The following is an 11690-nucleotide window of genomic DNA, read 5'->3' as shown; positions in this document are numbered from 1 at the left end:
GCCTCGGGCGAGTCGGAGAATCGGCCGAGGCCCCCGGTGATGGGCCTCGGGCGAGTCGGAGAATCGGCCGAGGCCCCCGGGGCCTCGGGCGAGTCGGAGAATCGGCCGAGGCCAGCAGTGTTTAGCTGGTTTCGATCTCTACGAAGTCTAAGCAGTCGTTTTTTGGGTCTTGCTTAGGGTACCCCTTCTCACGGTACCCGACACAGGGTGCCTTCTTTGGTGATTTCGTGGCGGCGATGACCAAAGCTCAAGAGGATCGGGGTCAACACGCGCGGCCACAGGTGGCGAGATACGCCGGGATTGCCGGGTCCCAAACTAGTTGTTAGTTAATCTCGCCAGCAGTGCTGCCGCGACGCATTGAAACGAATATGAAGCAAATAAATAGAGTCCGTGCGTAAGTTGACAAGTTTCGGACATAAGTTCAACATTTGTTCGACATAACCAACTAAGTTTCGGACGACATAAGTTTCGGACATAACATTTGTTCGACATAAGTTTCGGACGACAATATTTGTTCGACATAAGTTCGACATAACCAACTAAGTCCCAGGAGTGTAAGGATCCCTCGGACGCCTCTGTCTCTTCGGATTTGTAGGCAACACATTGGGAGTGTAGCCAACGTTGGTGTGGTCGCGTTGCCGGTGCGTACGGCTCGTACCCTGCAAGTATATGATATGCATGATTATGTATAATCTTCATGATCGTTAGTTTATGGAGCCTACGTATTTAAAGAAATTACCTTTGTTACTACCTGTCAGGCTCCTTGGATACCAAGTGGGCACCACCTAGCTAAGACATGCCGATCTCATCCTGCGGCCAATCGTCCCACTGGTGGTGCTGTCTGCGGAAGCCTGAGGGGTCGTCGTCGTCGTCATCGTCGTTCTCGGTTGAAGGGTCCTTTCTAGCGCTATGATGTGATGGTGTACGCACTGCGGAAGTGGCACCTGTCACCGGCTGAGAAGAGCAGACTGGTGTCCTCAAAGAGCCAGAAGACGTGCCACCCGACTGCCCCGGGACTACCGGTTCCACCCAAGGAGTGTCCATGCAGCTCAGCTTCTGTGCTAGCTTCCTACAGCTCCGCTTCACCTTCTGCATAAATAGACGTTAAAGTTAGTGTATTTTCCAAACGCATATACACTAAAGAAATATTTTCGGAACAGAAAAGTTTATGTTTACCTCCACAGAAGCCTCAAAAACACCTGGCCCCAGCCCTCTAGACTCGTGAAGCCGAAACGCTGCTTCGTTGGACAACCTTGACAATTGTGTCACCAAGGTACAGAAACATGGTTGGATAGTTTTAGTACACATACTTAATACCAAATGGATAACAAATTATTCCATTCGAGTATCTTACCACGTATCTTTGAAGTGGGGCTCTCTGTAGTTGTGTGTCATCCCTAGTGGCAACGTCGTACATATCTTCGATCACATCTTCCTCGTCGTCCTTGTCAATCGTCTCCTCAGTGTACGGGGGCTTGATATGTGTCCTGGTAGACCTGTGAATCCACCGTAGATACTCGTCAAAGGTGTGCTGGTCGTGTGGGGGACCCGCATCGACCGACTGCCGATCCCTGTTCTGCCATAACTGGATGTAATTGTTGTGTGTCACACGCCAATCCTTGGTCTTGTACCTCTTCTTGCGGTCATACCTACAACAAAACGATTGTTAGTTGTACCATACACACCTCTGAATTATAGCTTTGTTATTAATCGATAATGCACCCATGCAATTCTTGGTTGGTGGAGTAAAGTGGTGGTGGGTAGCCTGTCATTCTTCCAAACTGCCTGCAAACCCTTATGGGCAAGTGAATCTCGACTATGTGGAAGAAAATAAGAGGGACGTTGCAGCGATACTCGTCTGACTCATCCCTAGTGATAGGACTCAGATAGTACTCAAGCTCCAGAGCATCCCAAGGACACCAATGCACCTGAACATTTTGTAATTGAGTTAGGTTGTGATATAGTGTACATCAAACAAGACACATGTATGATAGTAAAGAGAGCGTAACCTGGTGCTGTGTCAAGACGTAGGACGTCGAGATCGTCCGTGTACTCCCAATACTTACACCTCGTATTCCCTCTAACTAACTCTTCTTGTGTCCAGATATACAGAGCTGTAGGGAGTGTATCCTGCCCGTTCCAATGTTGCATTGAACACGATAATGAATTAGCCATTAATAATTTAATCATATGTAACTGTCTCGAAGAATATAGTGAACCAAAGTACTTACCGATAAACCAGTAGCAAGGGGCCTTCCAATGGGCCATCGTTCCCAACACCAAACCTGGAGTAGGTAGGAGCAACCCCTAAGGTTCGCATACCCTGAGATGCGACGACAGGCAATGCATAGCTGTCGATACGTCCATGCTAGGACTGCGCTGTGTAACACCTCTGGTGTTTTGACCTAGCACTAAAATTTGACATGTCATCATATGCATTGCAAAGCATTCATAAAGTAAAAAATTTTGAATGCATTCACTAAATAAGCTTTATTTAGTAAGTTGTTATTTTATGTGTGATGTGATTCAAAACCCTAAATAAAGATCATGACCACAAGGGTCAAATTTCATGTGATCATGTGAGGCCATGTGTCATTTGACTCAAATAACCCTAATGGGCCATGTTACTGGTCAAAAATCAAAGTTAAAGTAAAAGGAAAACAAATCAAATTTGAATTCAAATTCAAATCATAAAGGTCCTTTTTGCCCCTTTAGTCTAATTCAAAATCCATTTGGAATTTGGGGTTGAGGCAAAAAGCAAAGTTGAAGATTATTTTATAAGGATCAACTTTGGTATTCAAAGTTTTTCAAGTTTGCATATAAAATTTGGAGTAATTTTGAAATGATTCAAATGCTCAAATGTACCCCAAATTCAAATTTCAAAATGGAGGTAGAATTTGAAAATATTTCTTGAAGCAAAGTTGTAGAATTTGAAAAGTTGAGCAACTTTCATTTTTGGATATTTTCAACTTCTTTAGAAAATTTGTGAGTAATTTGAAAAATAGACGCAGTGGCAAATCTGTAAATACTTCAAAAAAATCAAGATAACCACAGGATGCCAACGCCTCACCGCCGGCGCCCTTTCTCCGGCCTTCCAAGCATGCCTGCGACTGCCCTTGGCTTCGCGCTGGCGCGGGGAGCACGCTGCGTGTCGAGTCCGCGCGCTCCTGGCCGAGCTATAAGACCCAGACGACGTCGTTGCCTTTTCTTTCCTTCCCTCTGTTTTCCCGACGCCGCCGTCTCAACTCCGACGAGCTTCTCTCGTCTCCTCAGTGCAAGTTAGCCCTGGAAAAGCTGTGTTCTAGTTCCGCCTGCTCCTTACGCATCTGACCGAGCTGTTGCTACCGCTTGATTTCGCCGAGAGCTCGCTGTCCAAGTTCATCTTCCTCGTGGCCGACGACCTCAACGGAAACTCCGTTTCACCGTGGCTAGCATCATCCGGTGAGCTGTTGCCCTTGCTTGTTGACTCTCTAGCTTCGTCTCGATGCTATAGTGCTTATTCCACTCTTGCCTGCTCATTTTGCCCACTACAGTCGCCGGAACGCTATCGTCGACGAGGTCCGCTCCACCGTGATCCCAGTCACCGTCGAAACGCGTCACCTTAGTTTCTCTGGTCTCGCTTGTTGCTTCAACACAATCGGGGTGAGCCACTGATGCTTCCTGAACTCTCTGTTTCACCGTTACCGGCCTTGTTTCGTCGGCATAACACTGCCGTGCCACCGCATCCGCCATGGTCGGCGTCAGCCTTGTTCTATGTCGTAATCAACCTCCAAAGTACCACAGATCGATGTGCCTAGCTCTTGTGAACATGTTAGTGCCTTGGCCGTCACTGTTGGGCTCACCGTCGGCGAGTTAGCGCCGGTCAGCGCCGTCGAAGCCACGGTCAATGCCCGAGGTTGGGGATGACAGGTGGGGGCCGGCTGTCAGTGAGAGAGAGAGAGAGAGAATAGTGTATTTTGGTATTTTCTGATTTTGAATAGTGCTGAATCTTTGGAAATTTATAGGAAAATAATCATAGCTCCAAAAATTCTAAAAATTTGTGTGTAGCTTCTGTACATGTTCTAGTATGGCTCAAAAATTTGAAACTTGAAATTTGAATAAATTTTTAATGTTCAAATATTCAGTCCATTAATTGATAATTGCAATTTCCATGATTTTTGTAGGCCACTGTATAATTCCAAAAATTATTAAATTTGTTTTGGTACACTAATTTGTCATGAGGAAGCTTACATAAAATTTTGAGGTCATTTGGAACAAGTTCATTTTTGAGCTTATTTCCAAATTAATTCAAAAATAAATAAAAGCAAACCCTAAGTGTTTGATTAGTGTTTGATTTTGTTTTGGTCATGTTTTATGACTAGTAGGGTTTCAAGCTTAGTTTGGTCAAGTCACATGTATGATCCTTGATGGTAGATTTACAAGTTGGTTTTGTTGGCTTGCAACTGTACCGTGAAGAACAGTTGTATTCGAAGTGTTGTTATATTTCATGTACCATGATGGCATCATGTTTACATTATCATCATGTTAAAGCATATGTTATCATTTCATGTAGAATGCAAGAGTGAAACGATTCTAGTTGAACAAGTTCTAGAAGAATCCCCGGTTGTCACGGGATTCAATAATTGTGGTACTGATCCGGAACCCGAGATCGTCAACGAAGGCAAGCCCCGGTTTATGCATTAAACCATTACCTTGTTTACTTTGAAAAGTTTATCACCTATGTTACTTATTGCATTAAGTTGATTATTTCAAATGTTACCTACTTGATGCATTGCCTACCTTGTTAATTATTTACCATCCTTGAAGATGATTTTATTTACAAAGGCGTAGAATGCTTCGTATGCTTTGTGGTAGGCTTTCAAAGTAAAAGTTTCAAAAAAATCAAAGATGGCATACTGGCCAAAGAAAGAAAGAAGGTAGAATGAACTAGAGACTAGTCGGGTGACTTATCTTGAATGTTGGGTAATATTGTCGACTATGTCGCTTAAAGGCCACTCATTGTGGATCTTCTGAACGAGACACTTTGTAGTACTGGTCACATACTCCGGTAAGCCTACTTTGGCTAATCCGATACTAAGACGAATGCCCATGCACTGGGAGTGGAGAGATGGCGGGAGTAGCGTGTACCCTCATGGCTAGAATGTGGCCGGATTTGAGGTGTGATGTGTTCTCGGGTGGCGTGGAGACGGCTTAGTATAGGAGGATCCGGTAGCGAGGTTGATATATGCAAGATTAAATTCTACATATGTCGTGTGATAAGGAATCCCCAGCTGGGACTTGAATCAATTCGAATTGCTGGTGCTCTGCAGATATGGAGACTCGATTCATTACAGAAGCAATGCAGGACTGGTGAATTACTAAAACATGAGAAAAAGAATGGAATGAGATGATTGGGATATGGGAAAGGTACACTTAGTTTGAGATAATGAACATAAAGGACTTGGGGTAAAACTTAAAAATAGGATGAAGAATAGTAAGCTTTTGGCAAAAAACTTTTGAATCTTGCTACATCCTTACCTTGTCCCAACACCTGCATCTTTAAAGTCTTTCACCCCCTGTTACGTCGGGTTAGTCTTGTTGAGTACTTTTGTACTCAGGGTTTGTTAACCCTTGTTGCAGGTGAGTCGCATGCGCAGGCTTGTTTTGGTCCCTGCTGCATGTTTGTGTTTGAAGTCAATGACGATGAGGAATGATGAATGGCCTTTGGACAAGGCACTAGTTTGTATGATAAATAAAGTTAATATAATATTATCTCGCTACTATGGTTGTATGACACTTATGGTATTGTAAGTTTGAAAACAACTGGTTTGTAAATTATGTTATCTTAAGACTTCCGCTATCTTTACTCTGATGTATATATTTGAATAAACTGTTGTAATCTGCAATGTTTGTGATTGGGATCCTGTTTGAAAAGAGAATCGTGGATGATTCAGGTTTCCCGAGGACACCCGACAGACCTGTTGAGTTGTTGGGAACTCGTGAACGCTATCCGAGGTCTGTTAAGACAACGATAGGTGCACATGGACCTGATTTCTTAGGAGGTTCTGCCACACGCTGCCCCAGTTGTACGCCACTATGTTATCCCACGGCTGGCGTCGTATGTCAAGAAAGATCCAGCTAATGGTGTTGCCCGAGGCATTCGGAAAGAGGAAAACACCAAGGAAGTGCCAGAGCCACACTCTAGCGAACCTGTCGATCTGAGCCTCATCAGTCTGTGGGTCTAAGTAATCAAAGCGCTCTATGATCCACGACGGCGAAACACCAGAACTTTTTCTAAAATTCACCAAAGAAAATGAGACCCGATGGCTGCAGGAAAGCAATGTAAGTATTAAATAGGATCGAACTACTCACTTATTTTTCTTTGAAACATCGTCGTCCGGTGGAATAAAGCCAGTGAACTGAGCCACCAGCTCCCTCCAGTGATCGTTGTCAACTACTCCCTCCATATCGCTTTTAGAAGTCGTTTAGGACATGGGAACGCTTACCAATGAGTGATTAATTAGAGGGTATTTTTCCCTGTCTACCCCTATTAAATAGGGCTGCAGTTGTTACCTATACAACAAATAGATGCGTAGCTCGAGTGGCTAGCCCTTAGCGGCCCAAGGAAGCAGGTCGTCGGTTCGAGTCCCTACGGGTTCGCTTATTTTTTATGTCGTTTCTATTTTGCATGGCACTGTGCTCGTGGCCGGCGTTGCTTGCACGGATTTCGTTTGCCTTCGTAGCTGCTCGTGCGCGCATGCGTTTTGGCTGTCCGCAGCAACGTTTTGCCCTGCGCGCCGTCGACTTTTGGTTCATTTTTGCCCTGCGTGTTTTAGCAGTCCGCACGCACGTTGATCTCGTTCAAGCGGGTAGGTTTGGTGGTTTTTTTCGTTTTTTCGCACCGTGCACACTCTTGTTTCCTTCGGCCGTCTGTCCATCTACCCCTTCCTATTTAACTGGCGCTGCATGCCTACATCTGTGCCATGGTCCACTCCTTTCCTTCTCCACTTCTTCTCTTTCCATGTTCTGCAATGGCTAATCCACTTGATTTGAACATCCGTTTAGAAGAAGGTGACCACGACAATCTACCATTCGATCTCAATGAGCCAACATTGGAGGATCACGTCACATATGGTAATGTACTACTACTCAGTTTGTTTTTTATATTCAAAGCAACAACGTGTAGTTTTGTTTCTCATCTTCTTTATTTTTTTTGGTCGAGGTTTGATTTAAACTTGCCATTAGACGAGTACGGTGCCGTTGATTTAGATTTTCTACAAAATCTCCCCGGTAAGGTTTACAAATGAGCTAGAACATGTCGTGTGTAACTATTGCCGTGTCCAAGTAGTAACTATTGCATGAATGTGCTTATTTTTGTCCTATAGCTAGAACATGTCGTGTGTAAGTTGCATGAATATGCTTGTTTTTTTTCCTATAAATAGAACATGCTGTGGCGAACATTGTGGACAAAATGCTGCCAGAACTAATGTTAGTTTTCTTTGAACAGAACATGCTGTGGAGAACCCCACCATGGAAGAACACGTTCAACAACCCCACCGAAGGAAAGAAATGTTTGCACACCTCCGAAAACAAGTTTATCAAGCTTTGTTGGCTAGAAGCTACAATGGAAAACTACGCAAGAATGACAATGCAATTGTTGCCGAGCAATTTGGGCTTCATATTCGGACAGTTCAGAGGTTATGGAAGAGAGGTAAAATACAACTTGCAAACTCAGTTCCGGTTGTGGTTTCTAGTCTAAAGAATGGAAAAGTAGGCCGTAAGAAAATCCATGTTGATCTAGAAGCATTGCGAAACATTCCTCTAAAGCAAAGAATGACTATAGATGATGTGTGCACCGCACTAAACATGAGCAAATGGCAGATTCAAAGGTATTTGAAAAAAGGTTACCTTAGGCGCCACTCTAGTAGTACCAAGCCATATCTCACTGAAGCTAACAAGAGGTCTAGGTTATAATGGTGTGTTGACATGGTTAACAAGGAGTTGCTTGATGATCCAAGGTTTAAAGAGTTGTATGACTTTGTGTTCATCGATGAGAAATGGTTCTACCTAACTCAAAAATCTGAAAGATATTATTTGCTACCCGAAGAAGATGAACTCCATCGGACTTGTAAGAATAAGAACTACATCCCTAGGCTCATGTTCTTGTGTGTTTGCGCTCGACCATGGTTTAGGGATGGGAATTGTATTTTTGATGATAGGATTGGATGTTTTCCTCTTGTTCGTTATGAACCGGCTATGAGAGGTAATGAGAGAACCGGCCATGTCCGTGGAGACTTGGTTATGAAGCCCATTACATCGATCACAAGAGACGTGATTAGAGAATTCATGATCAACCAAGTGTTGCCGGCCATTAGAGCCAAATGGCCAAGAGAAGATGTGGGTAAACCAATCTTCATCCAACAGGATAATGCACCCTCTCATTTGAAATTGGATGATTTGGATTTTTGTGAGGCCGCTAAGCTAGGAGGATTCGATATTCGCCTAATTTGTCAACCACCAAACTCTCCGGATTTCAACATTCTTGACTTAGGTTTCTTTCGAGCTATACAAGCAATTCAATATAAGAAGAATGCAAAAACAATAGAGGCTCTAGTTCCAGCCGTGCAAGAGGTAATTTGAACAACACATGTTTCAATGTTTTTTGAACAACAAATTTGCTCATTCATTCATTTCTTGCACAATTGTTTTGTAGGCATTTTTGGAGTACTCGCCACGCCTTGCAAACCGAATGTTTCTAACACTACAAGGTGTCTTGATGGAAGCTATGAAAGTGAAAGGTTGCAACAAGTTCAAGATACCTCACATAAAAAAAGAAACATTAGAACGAGAAGATCGGCTGCCATCTTGTATCCCTTGTGATCCATCATTGCTACATGAAGCTGAGGCTACTCTTGCTGCATGAAAAAATTAGATTGATGCTATAATTAGTAGACATTCTTGCTGCATGAAACAATTTGATTGATGCTATAATTAGTAGTAGAGGCATTCTTGTAATAGTTTAGCATTGCTGGTAGTATTATGAACATGTCGTTCCTGATAGCATTATGAACATGCTTCTTACCGATGCTTTGGCGTCGTCCTTTGTCGGCAGCAAGCCCTTGTAATGCTGCATGAAAAGCTCGCAGTCAACCTTGCTGCGGCCGAGCATGGCGTCGATTAGGTAGTCTGCGTGGACAAGACCACAGCGAGGGCATGGATAGAACCGCGAGTGCGCATGGTTCCATGCTTCGCAGTCCTCATGGACGAGATGATAGTGACCGCATACAAACGTGCCCAGCGACAAGGAATTCAGCACCATCTCCATGGAGTCCGGCACGAGCTCCAGCGACGCCGAGGAGACGGCCTTCTCTGTCTCCAGTGATTCCGACGTGATGGAGTCCGGCACCATCTCCATCTCCTGCTCGACGCCGTCTTCCGTCATCATCTCCTTGGAGTCCGGCACGAGCTCTAGCGACGCCGGCAAGACAACCTTCTCCGCCTCTAGCGATTCCGACGTGGAGTCCGACGTGAGCTCCATCTCCTGCTCGAGGCCATCTTCCGTCGTCATCTTCATGGACGCCGGCGCCAACGCCGACGTCGAGTCCACCGAGGATGCATCCATGCAGTCCGGCGTGCGGCGAGGGCGTGCGGCATGCGTCGAGCGGATGGGAGATGGTGCTAATAACTCACGCGGTTGGGAGGCCAATCGTTGCCGAGCATCGAGCGCGGCGCTATTAACTCACACGGTGTGGGAGCCCAAGCGAGAGGGGCAGCGGTGTCCAAAGCTGAGTACTTATGGCAGAACGATATCTTTTCATCAACTCAAGTCCAAACACAGAACGACCTCTAAAAGCGATATGGAGGGAGTATACCTGTCACTGGAAGTCCCCCCAACCGAAGGCCAAAGATAGCCTTCACGCCCTGTATGGTTAAGGTCATCTCGCCGCAAGGTAGGTGGAACGTGTGGGTCTCAGGCCTCCACCTGTTATAAGAATAGAACGACTGTTAGTTGTCTCAAATTTGTTATAAGAATATTTACGTACAATGAAGGCACTCGCACCTGTCTACAGCTGCAGTAAGTAGTGTTGGGTCAAGGAGCGGAAGACCGTAGTTGACAACACGGATAAGCTCGAGGAAGCCGACACGTCGTATGTACGGTGCGTAATGTTCGTCCCACTGGTGTGCGTGCGGGGCCTCAAAGAAGACAAGGGTACCTCTGTGTCGGTGTCACTCAAGATGTGTGCTCGATGCAGCTCGTCGTACTCCACCTCAAGAAGGGGGTACAACGGGTGCTGCCTGGGAGGGGCTATCCTATTATAAATTGATAAACAAAGGGTTAGAGTATTCAAATTAATAATATTCAAATTAACATTATGTAGCATTGCAAAATTTGAACTACTTGTTATGCAATAGGAACACAATATGAAAGTACATGTATATATTCAAAGTAATGTTAACAGACATGTTAAACAACTTCATTAGGAAAATAAGCAACTTCTATGTATGGACCTGCTGTCCACCAGTATTTCTTGTTAAATTATTACAATAGCTAGTCTGCATCTGCTAGAGCATCTCATTATAATTTTAACCTAGAGATGAGTACCCCAGTATAAGATGAATTGATTAGGACCTATCATATGTGTCATACTTAGTCCTATACTCTATACTAATATGTCTAAAAATACAAGCTGTCTACTTTTTTCGCACAATGCTACGATGGACTCATAGCAGTACGATATCGACGATGTTGTGCATGATTTTGAAGGTTCTAGTGCTTTCAATATATGCTTGAGTAAAATGATCATTTGAATTAATATTTCCATGTAAGAAAACAAGCATATAACAATTTGAATCATAAAAACTCAACCAACCAAATTTGTCGCTATATATAGATATGTCTAGTGCACAAAAACACATAAATAGATTTATATTTTATGTGTCTTTTAATTGGACATTTGTTTTCGCTATAATTAATAATACATTGCAAGGAAATTAACAATTAAAGTATATAAATAATAATACAATGTAAGATAAATTAATGGCTAAAGTATATTTTAAAAGAATCTCTCAATCTAATGGCTAACGATTAATATAAAGGTGTAGTGAAGGTATGAGGGTTTTGATTATGAAGAAATAGGCACCAAATTTTACCTCAGTGGGGGTTGAACTGTAGTGAGGGCGTTCGTGTCGCGTCGGCGTGCGTGACGCGGCGGCGGGGGCGGCGGCGCTGCGGGTGCGACGGTGACGGCGCTGCGGGCAGGAGGGCAAGCGAGAGGGAGGACATCTCGCGGGCGTTATTTATCTGGTGCTGCCGCGCCGTGGGCTATGGCGCGTCACTGCCGCGCCAAGATCGGTGGCGCGGCAGACCCTGCCACGTCACCGGTCAGCGCCCCGGTCGTCGTCATGTCACCCCTCTCGCCGCGCCACCATGCATGGCGCGGCACAGGTCGTCGCGCCATGGCAATAGGTGTGACCAAAAGTGTTAGTTTTGAAAAAAAAAATAAACAATGTTAGATTTAAAATTAATTTATAAAAAATGTTTAAAATAAAAAAAAATCGGTTGTGTCAACTTAGTTTCTATGTTAACAAGCTGTTTCTTTCTTTTTTTTCATCTATCTCCTTATTAAATATCTTGCCACGTCACTTCTTTGGCGGCGTGACAACCTCATTTAACTCTATGAAACTATCCTTGTCACCCTGTCTGAACTGCT

Source organism: Miscanthus floridulus, chromosome 16 (genome assembly GCF_019320115.1).
Source record: "Miscanthus floridulus cultivar M001 chromosome 16, ASM1932011v1, whole genome shotgun sequence".
Taxonomy (NCBI): domain Eukaryota; kingdom Viridiplantae; phylum Streptophyta; class Magnoliopsida; order Poales; family Poaceae; genus Miscanthus; species Miscanthus floridulus.
The sequence above is the reverse complement of the archived record's forward strand: the minus strand, read 5'-3'. Positions refer to the sequence as shown.